Source organism: Carcharodon carcharias, chromosome 4 (assembly GCF_017639515.1).
Source record: "Carcharodon carcharias isolate sCarCar2 chromosome 4, sCarCar2.pri, whole genome shotgun sequence".
NCBI classification, from domain to species: Eukaryota; Metazoa; Chordata; class Chondrichthyes; order Lamniformes; family Lamnidae; genus Carcharodon; species Carcharodon carcharias.
The window spans coordinates 118,699,588-118,716,903 of record NC_054470.1 but is presented as its reverse complement, the minus strand read 5'-3'; the positions used below and the strand labels follow the sequence as shown (position 1 = coordinate 118,716,903).

The following is a 17,316-nucleotide window of genomic DNA, read 5'->3' as shown; positions in this document are numbered from 1 at the left end:
CCATCTTAAAATGGGTCACTAGTGCAAACCATCAACAATAATTCCTGGTGCACTTTTTTAAAAAAATGTATGAACAAATGATGAAGATCAAGAGTACTTAATTAAAAAAAGTAGCATTTAAAAATGTGGACAAGGCTCTCAGGAAAACTGCATGTGGGATTACTGGGATAGTGCTGTGTAAAAGTGAGATCAGACTGGCTGAAGCAATGCACAGAACGTAGCAAAGTAAAGGCACAAGAACCCAACTGGCATCTCCGCCCCCGCACCCCCAGGACAACATTCAGCAAACAGTCTCCAATTACAGGAATACCCAACTGCTTCAAGTCAAAGTCCTTAAGGTGGTATATAATAAAAATTAATGCAGAGCTGCCAATGTAGTGAAGGATGGGCCTGTGTCACCCAGCAGCAATTTACACCAATGACAGTTGTTCTTTACAGAGAATCAGCTCTTTCAATAAATATACTGCAGGCGCAGAACCATTTAATGCAAAAATCAAACCTCTAAATCAAAAATTTTAAAAGGGAGCCTGCACAAAATGTGATAGCAAAAAAATTCTCCAAGCAATTTTTATTACACCAGCCACTGAAACATTTTAGTACAACTGGTAAAAGGCCCAAAGTTTGTCAGAAAATAGACTTTTGCTATTGTCCCTGACGTCCAACAAGAAATAGTCCTCAATTGGCATGAAGTTGCCAGGCTAGAGAGAAAACCAATTTGACAAAGTTTTATAAACATGCAAGACAGAAAATGGTCTCTTTTCCTACTGTTGTGCCTTGCAGTTTTTTGGGCTAGAGTCCTGCAGGCCATATCGACATTACCAATACACATTGGTAATACGTGATCTTTACTATTATTGAACATGATCTACACTCCCAGTATGAACACTGCATAAAAATGAGTAAAGTTCAGACACTTGATGTACTCTGCAGGTCTCTCAAATCCTCGAACGGTTGTATAATGGAACCACGGTTAACACACAGTGCAAACCTCAGGTTCAGGTAGTAGCCTGACGACACAGTGGCACTCTGTCAGGATATTTTCAGTTCAAGGCCAGTGGCTCTACCTTATCTACATCCCATGCCACTGAACCCAGGGCCCCTATAAAACATGAAGCCAAGACCAGTCTTGCCAGGATTCAGCTGAAAGCCCTCCAAAACGTTCTTCAGATCTGCAGCCCAAGTTTTCACAGACACGATTTTGTGCAGTGCACAACAGTCTCAACCAGTTCTTATTTCCTCTATCCACTGGTATTATTTCGTGAAGGTCTTTGCTGCTTACAGTATGTGGTCTCCTACACCGCTGTATGGTCACACCAATGGCCAGGCAGGTTTTAACTTTCAACCACACAAACAGGACATAGTTGCCGAGCTCTCACACTGGAGTTACCAGTTTATGAAAAGCTCAGTACATAACTAAGTACCTTCACCTACTCGCTCATCACTCGCTCTAGTGTATCAATATTAATGTGGTCAGTGCCATTAGAAATATCCTCTCATTCTTCCAAATCTACAAGTATGTAATTTTACGTTACATAAAATTTACAGCATTGAAACAGGCCATTCAGCCCAACTGGCACATGTTGGTGTTTATGCTCCATAGAAGCCTCCTCCGCCTCTTCATCTCACCCTATCAGCATATCAGAATGTTGAGTTGCTGAATTTGCTGATGACACAAAGATAGGCAGGACATTAGGTTGTGAAGAGGACATGTGAGATATAGATAGGTTAAGTGAGTGGGCAAAAATTTCGCAGACGGTGTGGGAAAATACGAACTTTGGCATAAAGAATAGAAAAGCAGCAAACTATTTAAATAGATAGGAGACTGCAGTTCAGAGGGATCTAAGTGGCCAGGCACATGAATCACAAAAAAATCAGCATGCAGGTACAGCAAGTGATTAGGAAGGCAAACAGAATGTTGTTGTTTATTGCAAGGGGAATGGAATATAAAAGTAGGGATGTTTTGCTACAGTTGTACGGGGCATGGGTGAGACCACATTTAGAGAATACTGTGTACAGTTTTGGTCTCCTTATTTAAGAAAGGATATAACTGCATTAGAAGCAGTTCAGAGAAAGTTCAATCAACAGATATCTGAGATGAGGGGGTTATCCAGTGTGGAAAATTTGGACAGGTTGGATCTGTATCCATTGGAGTTTAGAAGAGGCGACCTTATTGAAACATATAAGATCCTGAGGGGACTTGACAGGGTGGATGCTGAAAAGATGATTCCCCTCATGGGAGAGGCTAGAACTAGGGGACACAGTTTAAAACTAAGGGGTCTCCCATAAGGCAGAGATGAAGAGTTTATTTTCTCTAAGAGGGTCATGAGTCTCTGGAACTCATTTTCCCAGAGAGCTGGGTCATTGAATATTTTTAAGCCAGGGTTAGAGAGATTCTTGACTAACAAGGGAATCAAAGGTTAATGGCGGTTGGCAGGATAGTAGCATTGAGGCCATAATCAGATCAGCCATGTCTAATTTGTTATTTCATACATCCTTCTATTCCTCTCTCTCTCATGTGTTTATCCAGCTTCCCCTTAAATGTATCTATACTATTCACCTCAACCACTCCCTGTGAAAGCGAGTTCCACATTCTCATCACTCTCTGGGTAAAGTGGTTTCTCCTGAATTCCTTATTGGATTTATTAGTGACTACCTTATAGTCTTTCTCTGTTGAAATGAAGACTCATGTACATTATTCTCAAATTGAGCTCATTCTTCTTCTTCACTTTAAACCTGTGGACTTCTCATCACTCTTTCCTATCATCTACAATATTCAGCTTATTAAAAACAAAGTCTTGGTATCACAACTTACTGAACTCTCCAATCTATTTTCACTTTTGTGGTTTCTTGTACCCTGGGCTTAAGTTAACCCCTTCATTTCAATCCACACTCTCTGAAAGTAGACTCATCGAATTGTAATTATGTTACGCGGCTGTCCAGCACTGTCAATGCCACAACACTTAGCAGTTAAAAATTCTCATCCTCATATCCCTCCAGTTTCACCCCTCCTTTTCTCTGTCACCCTCTCCAGTTCTACAACCCTCTGAGATGTATGCGCTTTTCTAATTTTGGCCTCTTGAGCATCACTGATTTTCATCTCTCCACCATTGGTGGCCATGCCTTCAGCTGCCTAGGCCCTAAGCTCTGATACTCCCTGCCTACACCTCTCTGCCTCTCTTTCCTCCTTTATGTTGCTTCTTAAAACCTCCCCCTTTAACCAAGCTTTTGGCCATCTGTCCTAACATCCCCTTGTGAGGCTTAATGTCAAATTTTATTTGATAATAGCTCCTATGAAGTGCCTTGGAACATTTTTCTATGTTAAAGGTGCTATATAAATGTGTTGTTGGTGTTTAACTGCCCTGTGTTACATTGATGTCATACACATTTTCTCTCTTCCAATTCTAAGCTACACTTACCTGCATCTTTCTTGAAGTTGTCAATCCTTGGGCTGGTAAAGTGACTCCAAGTGTGAGCTTGAAGTGCTTACAGCACTGTTTCCAGTGAATGCAGGCCCACAGCACATCCCATCTTCCCTGATAAAGGTATGTTAAGATAATGGCATATTTTTAAGATACACAGGTGAAGTGCATTGTTTAATTAAGTACTTGGAGCACGTATAAAGGGAGACTGCTGGGACATGGGGTTGGTAGAGGAAGCAGGCATATGTAATGCTGCATTCTGTGAAAAAACCCATTATCAAGGAAAGTACTAGTGTCTAGTTTCATACTGCGCCAACTGGCTTGGGATCGATGTGACAGTCACACCATGTCTAACCTTTCCAGCAGAGGTACAACCGGGTGTGGAAGATCTTCTAGTTGATTTCTTCCACATTTCAGCCAAATCTTGGAATGCAGAGAACAATTTTAGCCCCCAAACTGCCTCAAAAACTCGAGGTGAGCAAACCCAATCCCTCATAGTGATCAAATCCGGAAACCTTTTGGTCTTCTGAGCTTAACTAACCCACTCAGAGCCACTCTGGAGAACCTCTTGATACTAACATTCTGGATTTTGCAACAGGGAGTCAAAGGTCAAGTTGTTAATTTCACAACAGAGAAGTGACACACTTCATTTACACTACAATATGTGGCACATGCTGAGCACCACACTGCATCCCCCAGAACAATTGTATTTGCAAGCACATTTTTTGCCATTAAATTTAGTAAATAGTTAAGTAACTGCAGCAAATTCTTCACCAGCGCTGTTAGTGGAACTTTTTAAAATGTTAAATTTAAGGTAGTGTTGATTCATGGAACAGTGATCCTTTTTTTAAGGAATGTACATAGGCTAGAAGTCACTTTAAAAAAAAAACTTGTAAAATGCCACTTGAATTCCAATACACAACTCCTGCAATAAGGTGTAATTTAACAAAGCTTTGCCACCAAAATAATAAACCTCCAAAGTTACACTTTCAATGCATAGCACAGAGATAGTGTGGTGTCAGTTGGATTAACAAAGATATTTAACAGGAGACCCCAAATTTCACAACATATTCTTTCTTGCGATACTTTCACACGAAGCCTATTGCACATAAAATCTTGTTTTATTACACGGTCAGCCTTGTCCAAAGTCCAGTAATACCATAGCCTTTTTCCTCCACATCATTTTCTCCTTCTTACAACACTGTATTTATTTCAATATTATTTCAATATTTGTAGTCCAATAATGCAACTGAACAGAAAAAAAAGTGTAAAAAATAAACATCCGAAGATGCACTGTAGGAAAATAAGGATCAAGTTCGAGAAGGTAACACCAGGAAACAGACTAACACTCGTCGTCACGAGAGTAGATGTGGGACAGTCAAAAACCAAGGGGCATAAATATAGGATAGTCACTAATGAATCCAACAGAGGATTCAGAAGAAACTTCTTTCCAAAGAGTGGTGAGAACGCAGAACTTACTACCCCAGGGAAAGGGGAAGTTAAATGCACACAGGGAGAAAGGGATAGGAGGATATGGTGATAGGGTGAGACAAAGAGGGGTGGGAGGAGGTTCATCTGGAGCATAAACATCATCATGGACTGGTTGTGCAAAATTACTGTTTCTATGTTGTAAATCCTATGTAGCGAGAAATACAAGTTAACGTGTACAACAACATCACAGGCACCATAGAATGTCTAGGAGGAATGAGTATAGATAGAGTTTCCATCTTATTGAGGTTCTTCTGAAACCTTTCCACAGAAAACGCAATGAAAGCTAAAATATCATAATTCGCCATCTCCCAAAATAGGAAAATTCTGCCTTTCTAATATCAAGACAGACAGATTGGAACACCCAAGACATTGAGAATGATCATAAATACAACTTAATCATTTTAAACACCTCAAGTAGATCTGTAAGTAATTTGATGAGGTGGATACAAAGAAATCATTTCCTCTGGTTGGGGGTGGAGGAGAAGGGAGGTGGGGAAGAGTCCAGAACAAGGGGGCACAACTTTAAAATGAGAGCCAGGCCCTTCAGGGGGGGATGTCAGGAAGCACTTCTTCACGCAAAGGGTAATGGAAAATCTGGAACTCTCACCTTTAAAAAGCTGTTGCGGCTGGAGGATCGACTGAAAACTTTCAAAGATTAAGATTGATAGATTTTTGTTGGGTAGGGGGACCAAGGGTAACGAAACCAAAACAGGCAAATAGAGGAGAGATATAGATCAATCATGATCAAACTGAACTGTGTTAACAAGTTCCAAGGGTTGAATCCTCTCCTCCTGTCTTAGGTTCCTAAATTATCAAGAAATTAATTGATAAACTATGCCAGGAACTAAAACGCTGAATTTTACATTGCCATATGAGTTCTATCCAAACAGAGTTTTTAACATGCATTATGCATAATATTCTGAAACAGCCACATTTCTGCTCACACCTGTGGAGCAAGTAGTACCGTATTCTATTTTGAGTTGGCAAATGCCTTTAAAAAAACTTACGGGATGTTACAAATGGCACCAACATTCCTGGGTAAGACAGGGGAATAACCAGCCAGGATTCTTGTTCCTGATCATTGAGCAGCAATCTCTCCTGGAATTACACATCACGATATTAGTGAGAACAGAAATGGACTTGGCTGAACAGACAACAAAACCAAACCCCACATTGTCAACGATCACCCATGACTAGACCATGGACAAGAAATTGGTTAATCGAGCGTGATTACCCTCCAAAGACATAGAAGGATGTTAGCAGAATTGGGAAATTATAACTGTCAAGGAAGATTGAAAGGCTGGGGCTCTTTTCTCTAGTAAGAACATAGAGGAGAGATTGGATATGAAGAGATTTGATCAGGTAGATGCAGAGAAGCTTCTACTTGTAGGGAGACAAAAACTAGACACCATACAAAAGAAAACAATCACTAATAAATTCAATCACGAATTCAGCAGAAACTTATTTAAATGAGAGAACAGCTATAATATGGACACAGAATTCTTACAGTGCAGAAGGAGGATATTTGGCCCATCAAGTCTGCATTGGCTGTCTGAAAGATCATTCTACCTAGTCCCACACCCTTGCCTTAACCCGATAACCTTGCACATTCTCTCTCTTCAAGTAGCAATCCAATTCCTTTTTGAATATCTCAATCGAACCTGCCTCCACCACCCTTTCAGGAAGTTTATTCCAGACTCTAACCACCCTCTGTGTGAATTTTTTTTTCCTCACATCACATTTACTCCTTTTGCCAATTATTTTCAATCTGTGCCCTCTTGATGGGCAACTGTTTCTCACTATTTACCCTGTCCATACCCCTCAGGATCTTGAATGCCTCTATCAAGTCTCCTCTCAGCGTTCTTTTCCCCAAGGAAAACAGTCCCAAACTCTCCAATCTATTCTCATAGCTACAGTTGTTCATCCCTGGAATTATTCTTGTGAATCTCCTCTGTACCCTCTCCAGTGCCTTCACATCCTTCCTCAAGTGTGGCACCCAGAACTGGACACAGCGCTCCAGATGAGGCCTAACTAGTGTCTTATACAAGTTCAACATGACCTCCTTACTCTTGTACTCAATGCCCCTATTAATAAAGCCAAAGATACTTATATGCTTCATTAACTGATCTCTCAACATGCCCTGCCCCCTTCAATGACCTATGTCTCTACTCTGTGGTTCCAACCTAGAGAAACAGAGGTAGCAACAATCCAACCTCAAAGACTCTTCATTCTGCGTGGAATGGCATAGGACACTTTTCCAGCGACACGGTATATTGCCACCACACCCATGGTAAGCAAATTTATCCACTTGTTTCAATTAACAAACAGTAGAATGTATAGGAAGTGGGCCTAATGCCCAGACAAACACTGCCATTAACAGCGCGCTTGGCTTAAAACAGTTCATCAAACAGCCACAGTTTGATGGCCTGACAAATGCCTCAAGATCAAATGAAGTTTCGCTGAAGTTACAAACTTAAGTCTGGAAAGTTTGCATGTCAAAAAAAACTTCATAAAACTTCTACAAGGAGAAAAGGATAGAGTTTGAGTTACTGTGCCAACACAGCACAGAATGGGTTAGGTTAGTATCCTCCTTGTCAGGAATATTTCATCTCATGAACTGTTCCCAACCTCTCACAGTTCTCATTTTGGAAAGCTGCTTTGCCGGACTCCATTTTCCTACTCTTGAACTCAGCATAGCAACTGAAACACAAAGTACTGCAGGAAGCATATGGTAACAGAACTAGGTCAACCATTAACCAAGCAAGAGGAAGTCCAACTGCATACACCCTACACAAGGATTTTAATCTCCTCAGTGCATGACCTTCACCAAAGTCATGCAGCGTGCTCTGAGAATGCCAGGCTGAAATCCTACTGTAGTGTTCAGATGCAGAAGGTTCAACGCATCAACATTGAACAGAAAAGCAGCTCAGCAAATGGAATCCTGCAAATACTAATCCATGCAAAGCAAGTGCACAAGCCATATCCCTTTGAAAAAAAATATTCTGAAAGGAAGCCTGGTCACTTTAGGAACAAGCGAACCTTGAGAACAGTTTTCCCATTAGTGGAAAAAAAGTGATTCCTTACATCAGTTTTTCTTACACTGCACAGTAGGTTTACTTTAATCATCTAAAATACCAGCACAGCTACAACAGTCATGAACTCTTATCGAAAAAAACAGAATTCTTCCCCATGTCTGTAAACCCCTCCAGCCCTCCGAGATTTCGGCATTCTTCTAATTCCGGGCTGTAGTGTGTCTCCAATTTTGTCACTCCACCGTTGGAAGCAATGCCCTTTCCTGCCTAAGTTCTGGAATTCCCTCCCTAAACCACACTGCCACTCTATGTTTCTCTCTTCCTTTAGGATATTCCTCAAATCCTTCTCTTTGACCAAGCTTTAGTTCACCTGTCTTAATACCTCCTTGTGTGGCTTGGAGTCTCAGGGGCTCCTATGAAGCACCTTGAGATTTTTTTTACTGTTAAAGGCACTATATAAATGCAGATTATGACCCGATATTGGCAGCATTGTTGTATCCTGACTAGCAGAGCCTGCGTATATTAAACAAGCAATCATAATCACCACTCCTCTTTCAAAATTATCAGATCAGACTCAACTTTGAAAGCTGGAGCTTATTCTCTAGAGAAAACTGCCTGCAAAGCCATTCTCCAGTTCCTTCACTTCACAGATAGATGCAGGAACAAGCTACTAACATCTACCCCACAACCTCATTCCAATGAGGCAGGTTTTTTTTAAAAAAAGCTTTTGTTCCTAAAGGATTATCAATCAAGAAACACAATAAAAATGTGCAAATGCAAGATTATCTGCAAATAGATAATTTTCAAATTCTTCAATCCCATGATCTTCCAAAACTCTAACACCCTGTCAGGGAGGGGACATTTTTTTTCCGTTCTTTGGAGGCAGGAGTCACTGGCTAGGCCAACATTTATTGCCCATCTCTAGTTGGCCTTGAGCAGGCAGTAGTGAGCTGCCTACAAGTGAGTGGCTTGCTTGGTCATTTCAGAGGGCAGTTAAGAGTCAACCACATTGTCGTGGGGTTGGAGTCATATGCAAATCAAACTGAATAAGGACAGCAGATTTCCTTCCCAGATGGTCTTTTACAGCAATCTGGTTATTATTAATGAGACCAGCTTTGGTAGCTCTTAGATCATTGTCCGTTAACAAACTGATCACTGTGCCAAGACAAAACTCATGTATAATTAATTGCCAGCACAATTATTAATAATAAAGTCTCCTCTCGCCCAAAGAAAATCTTGCCCAATTTTACATTCTTCAATCTTCATTTCAATTCCTGATGTTTTGAATCAATGTGATGACAGCAATCATCCCAGTTATTAGTCTCTGCACATTCTCAAGGTGATAAATGTACAAAGGATATTGATTCCTGGGATGGAACTAGGTATGTGTAAGGGAAGGGTTTTCCATTTTAGTCAATCAAAAGTTTCAGTGAGCCACCTGCCCAGCAGACACAAGTCCTCAATGACACACCTTTAACATAGTAAAATCCCAAGATGCTTCACAGGTGCCATAAACATTGGCACCCAGCCATACATGGAGATCTTAAGACCAGTGTCCAAAAACTTGGTCAAAGGCAGGTTTTAAGTTCTGTCCTAAGGGAACTGAGAGAGACGGAGAGGTTTATGGAGGAACTTCAAGAACTTAAGGCCTAGCCAGCTGAAGGCATGGCCGTCAATGGTGGAGCAATGGAAATCAGGGATGTGCAATGGGCCAGAATTGCAGGAGTGCAAGTATCTCAGAGGGCTGTAGAGTTGGAGGAGATTACAGAGATATAAGTGGATGGGGTGTGCAAGGGCATAGAGGTATTTTAAAAAAGGATGAAAATTTTAAAATCACAGCAGGAATCATTGTAGGCCAACGGGCACAGGGGTGAAGGGGCGAATGGGAATTGGTAATAGGACACGGGCAGCAGAATTTTGGATGACCTCAATTTTACCAAGGTGGGAAATTGGCTAGAACACTGGAATAGTCCAGTGTGGAGGTAATAAACAGTAAGTACAAACCAGGCTTGTAAGGATAAGCAAATCAGATGGTTTCAATCATATGAAATAAGCTAAAAAAAACCAAAAAATCAAAGACAATGCATACAGAAAGATGCAAATCGGCTCTGGTTGAACAATAACCTCAGCCAAAATGGGAATATATAGAGCACAGCAGAATGCAATCAATAGAAATGATCCCCTTCATGTGATTTGAAACATTGTTCAGAACAAGGAGCTCTCTTTGAGGTTGCCTTAATAGCACTTTTTTAAATATAAATTACTGGCTGTTAATGTTTCATTAATGAAGGTAGTCAATTTATCAGATCAAAAGTTAGTGTCTCACCACTTGGCTTTCTGCACAGTTAGCTGTTAAGCACTTCAGGTAGGCCTGACATTTAAGTGGTTTTTATAGTACCCATTTTGTGATAATAAAGGATGGTTATGAAGGTGGGACACACTGCCAGGTAAGCTTGATCAGTGCATCAGAACCCTGGGGCAAGAGAAAACATCTACATTTCAACCCCCCAATGTCTTATGAGAATCAATGAACTTATACAGACTAGAGCAAAGTTAAATGAGTCTACACAACACTGATGACACTTTTTCCAAAATAATTCCGTCTGCAGGTTGTCCCTCCCTATTCCTGATGTGTCACGATTCCTCTGGGAGGAACCTGGATAAATTTTTTCCAGTACGAATTGCATGTTGTGTTTCGGAATCAACCAAGTATGATTTAGTTCCTTCAGGTTTACGCCTGTAATCTCAAACTGCTAATATTTTCATGTTGTAAAATATTTAGAAAAATCTAGAGGGAGGCATACCTGCTTTTGAAACAGAGAATTACAGTTATAATCCTCTGTTGTCACAGGATGTAATAAATATCCTCAGTGCATTGCGCTGCTTTTTAAAATTCATTCATTCACAGGATGCGGACATCACTGGCTAAGCCAGCATTTATTGCCCATCCCTAGTTACCCTCGAGAAGGTGGTGGTGAGCTGCCTTCTTGAATCGCTGCAGTCCACGTGGTGTAGGTACACCCACAGTGCTGTTAGGGAGGGAGTTCCAGGATTTTGTCCCAGCAACAGTGAAGTTATATTTCCAAGTCAAGATGGCGAGTGGCTTGGATGGGAACTTGCAAGTAGTGGTGTTCCCATGTGTCTGTTGCCCTCGCCTTTCTAGGTGGAAGCGATCACTGGTTTGGAAGGTGCTGTCGAAGGAGCTTTTGTGAGGTTGCTGCAATGCATCTTGTAGATGGCACACACTGCTGCTACTTTATGTAGTTGGTGGAGGGAGTGGGCAATGTGTCATTCCTGGTGTCCAGTCAATGTTGGATCGTCTGTAACATGGTTGAATTGGCACACCATAACTCATGGAAGACTTCAGAGTTATGTTGGATCAGACAGCTTCAAGTGAGGAGGCTGTACCTTCTTGTGTTCCACTGCCACTTTGGTTATCCATTAGGGGCATGACTGGAGACTCAGTCACTGAAGAAAGAACTGGAGGTTACTGGTGTTCTCCATGGAGGTAGTGACAGGCTGTAATAGGCTCAAGGCAAACATCCATGAGGGACTATTGATGTCGAGTTCCTCTCATAAGGTTTACACAGAATTTCAGAAGCAACATCTAAGAGACAACACTCAGTAATTTGTCCCACAATTTTCTTTTGTGAATCAGTTTGAGAGCTGGAAGAAGGGTTGGAGTTTCAATAAGCCTCTTCTAGCTAACAGCGAGATGTAAATACAACAAAACAGCCTAGTCGCAGGCTCCAGTATAAAACTCCTAAATCTGTTAGCTGCAGATCAGGATGTTGTTGAAACAGGTGCAGAACGTGCAAAATAACCACAGGAACCCACCAAGGAATAGGGAGCCAAATGGCAGGAGCAAGACACACACGATGCCAGTTTGAGGTAGACAAATTCAGAACCGCTTACAGCTAACTAGACCATTGCAAGCAGAGAGGTTTGTTTAGGGAAAATCTTTTCCTTATCCCCATTGCTAAATAATTCTGCAGGTGGAATCCTGGTTTTCAAATTCACAATAAGAATTTCTCTGGCTGCACCAACCAAGAATGCAAGTTGTCCGTTACATTTTTTGTCAAAAAAATCCCATTCTCACATGTTTCAGAAACAACCTGCATTTATATAGCACCTTTAGTATAAAGCACCTCAAGGCGCTTCACAGGAGCGCAGTCAATCAAAATCTGGCATTGAACCACATAAGGAGAATTTAGGGATAGGGTGACCAAAAGCTTGGTCAAAGAGATACGTTTTAAGGAGCACCTTAAAGGAGGAGAGAGAGAGGCAGAGAGGTTTAGGAAGGGAATTCTAGAGCTCAGGGAGCAGGTAGCAGAGTGGAGTGCAGTGATTAAAATCGGGGATGCTCAAGTGGCCAGAATTGGAGGAGCACAGAGATTTAGGGTTGCAATGCTGAAGGAGGTTACAGATAGGGAGCAGGCGAGAAACATGCAGGAATTTGAAAAGAAGGGTGAGAATGTTAAAATCGAGGCATTGCTGGACACAGTGCCAATGTGGAACAGTGAGCGCGGGGAACGATGGGTGAACGGGACTTGATGCGAGTCAGGGCACAGGCTGCAGAGTTTCGGGTGGGGTCGAGGAAAGTGGAAGACCAGAGACAGCATTAGAATTCAATGTTAAATTTGCAGTACCCAACCTCTGACCCACTACACCTCCCCAGCAAGAGAATCTAACCTTTCATTTAAATAAAAGAAAGTTGTTTTTATCTTTTACTTTATTCTATGCACAACAGCCCACAATGCCGAATGAAACTAAGGACTGGTTTCATGCTGGGCTAACACCTCCCCTCCCGACCACTAAATTATGTGATTCTCACTGTGGGAAATCTGATAATGGTGTCGGTTTTTAATCAATCTTGACAATCACGGTTTCTTTTACAAACCTAGATACTGTACCAACAAGTTTGGTCTAAACCAATTTTTTCCCAGCTTGTTTCTCCTCTGTCCTCGATTACTGTTTGTATATTACAGATTATAATATTGCAGATGGTAACTTGGACCTATCTTCCAACAGCTCCATTCCTCAAACATGCACCATTTTGCTTTGATAACTCCCTGGTTTTCCCAAACAGTATTTACTCGGGTGTTTCAGGAACAAACCATGAATCTTTCGGAATGCGCCAGCACAAAACATATTTCAAGTAAACAACAAAAAGCATCCACTGGCAAAAGCAAGATGATTTTTCAATGTTTCCTACCCCAGACCCAACCAACAGATTTCTCCTTCCAAGTGCAGATTATAAAACGTACGTTCAAATCGCTGAGTGCTTTGGGGAAGGCATGCAGCTCACACTCAAATCAGCTTCTGTAACCCTCAGCATAGGCACAGGAACAGCACGCAAAATTATCGCGAGTTTTTCCAGGCGTGGAAAACCCACCTTACCAAGTTGCCCACCTCCCTCACCAAACCCAGCTGTTTGAAAAGTCCATTTCTGCCAGTTTGTTGCTAAATTAATTATTGTTCACACGTTATGTTCACACTGTTCTTTGGATAGAAAACTATTTACTCTTCTGGCCTAGTAAAGGCTTTCAGATCAATGGTATTCTATTTTCAATTGTTCAATTGTCAGATTTTTATTTGTATTTTCCACAGATTTCTTAATCTCAGAAACAAGATGTTTCTATGGTTCTGCATTTCAAAATGGTGATTTCTATAACACTGTACAGTGCAGCTTGAATCAGATAATGGTTAAAAAGTACAGAAGGAGGCCATTCAGTCTGTCATGACCATGCTGGCTCTCTGCAAGAGCAACTCACTTAGTCCTGCTGCCCCACCTCCCCATGACCCTGCAAATTTTTTTTTCTGGTAACAATTCAATTCCCTTTCCAAAGCCACAATTGACCCGGCCTCCACCACACTCTTAGGTTCCAGATCCTAACCACTCACTGTGCGAAAAAGCTTTTCCACTTGTGGCCTTTGGTTCTTCAGCCATGTAATAAGTGAAATACAGATAATCATCTTTTGTAAAAGTCTCAACGTTCAGCACAGTAAGTTACGGCAAAAATCAGCCCATGTTGGCACATGTCTGACTCCTTCACGCTAAATACTTCAAATGACAGTACAAATCAGGCATATGCAGAGAAATGGACCATTAGTTTGTCACAGTGTGCTTCATACACTAGAGGACATGACGATTGCCAGAGGGACATCATGCAAAGATCCCTTTCCATAGAAACTGATGGCACAAAGCATCAGTGCTGTTTGCGAGGTGCAGAGTCAGCTGGTACAACACAACAATGGACCTTCACATGCATCGAGGGTTTAAAGAGCTTCAAATGGCACAATGTGATGGTGCATTGTCTGTGTTCACAGGCTCGAGATGCTGTGCGACGGCAGCAGCATACAGATGAGTGGCAGTGAGACACCGCACTATGTGGAATGCAAATAACTACCATTACTTGGGAGCACTCCTGGAAACAAAGACACTGTACTGCGATGCACTTCCTCACCAGAACATTCTTATCCCTACCACATAATGTGCCTCCCTCAAATAGAACGGAGTTCAGGGTGCAGGATGCACTGGTGCAGTTACCTCAATCCAAACGGTCTCTGCCTGACACAAAGCTGAGCTACTTTGGTGGAAGCAATTTAAACCTAAGAGACAATTCCTCGTCATTGAGAAGAGATACCCGACCTGCATCCATCAGGTTATCATTTGCAAAATGCAAAGTCTCACTTCAGGATGGACCAAATCGCAAAACCAAAGCGAATATTCAATTACAGCAAATTGGGAAAGGTTACCTCATTTCTGGAGAGAGCGCCTGCAGGCATTCTCGCTACAAATATTCATAAACTAAAAGATTTACATTTCCTTAGCACCTTGTATATCCTCAGGACATCTCAAAGCTGCTTACAGCCAATAAAGCATTTTTTGAAGTGAAGTTACTGTTGCAATATAGGAAACATGGCAGCCAATTTGCACAAAGCAAGATTCCACAATGATTTATTGATGTTGGTCGAGGGATAAATATTGACCAGGACACCAAGGAGAACTGCCCTACTCTTCTTGGAAATAGTGCCATGGAATTTATTTGAAAGACAGCGCCTCTGACACTGCAGCACACCCTTAGTACCACACTGGCAATGTCGGCATATAATCTGTGCTCATGTGACTGAAGAGGGGCTTGAACCTAGAACTTTCTGATGCAGAGGGGAGAACACTACACAAGTTTGTGTAGGAGAATCATGCAGTCTATATTTCAAAGCTAAGCAGATGAAGTTAGAAGATGAGACATTTTGAGGACTGCAGTATACAGAATGCAGATTGAGGCCATCCCTGGAAAAGTTACAGCATAGTGTCTCAGTGGGTAGCACTCTCTAATCCTAGCAAGAAGGTTGTGCATTAAGATTTGGGTACAAAATCTATGCTGACAGTACCAGGACAGTACTGGGGAAGTGTTGCACTCAGAGATGCCATTTTTCAGGCGAGATGCCAACCAATGCCCCATCTGCCCTCTCAAGTGGCCCCCTGAGACCCCATATTAATGGTTGCAAAAATTGGTGCAACCCCAGAGTGAGTGCGGGGGGAATGGGGGTGGAGATTTTGAGGTTGGGGTGGGGGGGGGGTGGTGGTGGTCAGGGGCAAGGGGTGGGAGGAGGGGGTGCTAGATTGTTTGGAAGCTCAACCTGGAGCAAGGAATTTTACATGTGCCTAACGGAGTCTCAGCGCAAAGTCCCAGGACTGTCCCACCATTCATCACAGTGCACAAAATACCTCCTCCAATACAAGCACATCCAAGAAAGTCCCCAATTAGCCAAAGTGCAGAACTGAATGGCCAACCAGGGCAATGAAAGAACAACCAATCAGGGCAACAAAAAGCGGTCCCACTGATGGTCCATTTGGGAAAAATAATCCACGTCCCAGCCAAATTCTGAATGGTCACCAATGCTGCCTCAGAGCTCGCAACCCCAAATGATCAACCTGCAACCCTGGACCCGTGGTTTGGAAATCCCTACTCCGAACCCAGATATTCATGAAGCATCCAAGCAGGTCATCCGGCCCATCATACCTGTGTTCTTTGAAAGAACGACACAGTTAGTTCCACTCTCCACTGCTCTTTCACCATTGCCCTGCAATTTTTTTTTCCTTTTTCAATATTTATCCAATTCACTTTTGAAAGTTATTATTGAATCTGCCTCCACATCCTTTCAGGCAAATCATGATAGCCTGTAACATAATCTTTTTAAAAAAATTATCTGTGTCTCTAGCCCTTTTGCCAATTACCTTCAAACTATGCCCTCTAGTTACTGACCCTCTTATCACTGGAAAGTTTCTCCCCATCTACTCTATCAAAACCATTTATAATTTTGAACTCCTCTATTAAATCTCCCTTAACTTTCTCTACTCTTAAGAACAACAATTAATTCTAGTAACTGTGCGTATCAGCAGTAAAATGCAAGGATTTCTTTTACATTAAAAAAAAATTCTTTGATCCATTTGAAAGAACAAAAGGTCTTTTAAGCCATTTAAAATACCTTGTGTTAACCGAACCTATCTGAAAATTACACGAAGCTACCTACTTCACAAGCCAAGTGTCCATTTATCAAGCTCAATATTACCTTCAAGCTAAGGAGAAGTCTTATGAGGCAGGTCCTGACACAATATAATTCAGAAATGATGCCAGACTCACACTACAAAAGCAGATAGATCAGAAAGCTTTAAATCGTCTTGCAACAGTCCCATTTGAAAGGGTAGCACATCCCATATTGACCCCTCCCCTATCTTGTCACAAAGAGAGATTAAATGGAAAAAAAGTGGCTCTTTCATCTGCCACAAGCTCTTCATCTTAAAACTATGTTGATGAGGATATTTTGAAGCAGAAATCATTTCAATCCACCAACACCTCAATCCACCTTCTCACTATGTTCCTCAAATGCTCATCTTCTCATTATCGCTCTCAATCCTCATCTCAACAAACATGTACAGCTATATCAAAATGATCTTCTCTGTCAAAAGATCCCCCTTAGTACTCACTCTTCAACAATTGTGCTATGGGTGCAAAACTTCCATTTGACTTCCCTTTTTACTCATGCCCATCATTCTAAACCATGTGCCCTAACTAACACTTCAAACGAGTGAACCATTCCTCATGTGATAATTTTTTAAAAATGCATTAGCAATTCTCAATTCACAACAGTCTCCCCTTTGTCTACCATCTGAGATGGAATTTATGGCTATGATTCATATTACAACAATAGTGCTCATGTATATATCATTCTGACCAATTATTAAGTACAAAGGTCTTTACAACAACCACAAGAACACAAGCAATAGATGCAGAAGGGGGCCATTCAGCCCCTTGAGCCTGCTCAGCCATTCAATAAGGTCATGCTAATCAGTTTGTGCTTCATCTGCC

General features: G+C 41.6%; 1 protein-coding gene across 3 annotated transcripts in view; it reads right to left on the bottom strand.

The window, feature by feature from the left end:
- LOC121276990 (zinc finger protein 462-like) overlaps positions 1–17,316 on the bottom strand; it is a 95,577-nt gene that overhangs the window by 69,290 nt on the left and 8,971 nt on the right. Inside the window, exon 3 of one of the 3 annotated variants that reach the window (XM_041185788.1) lies at positions 5,918–6,008. The exons of the other annotated variants lie outside the window; for them this stretch is intronic. The gene's annotated coding sequence lies outside the window, so the exon portion shown is untranslated. The remainder of the gene's footprint in view (positions 1–5,917; positions 6,009–17,316) is intronic. 3 annotated transcript variants of the gene reach the window in all.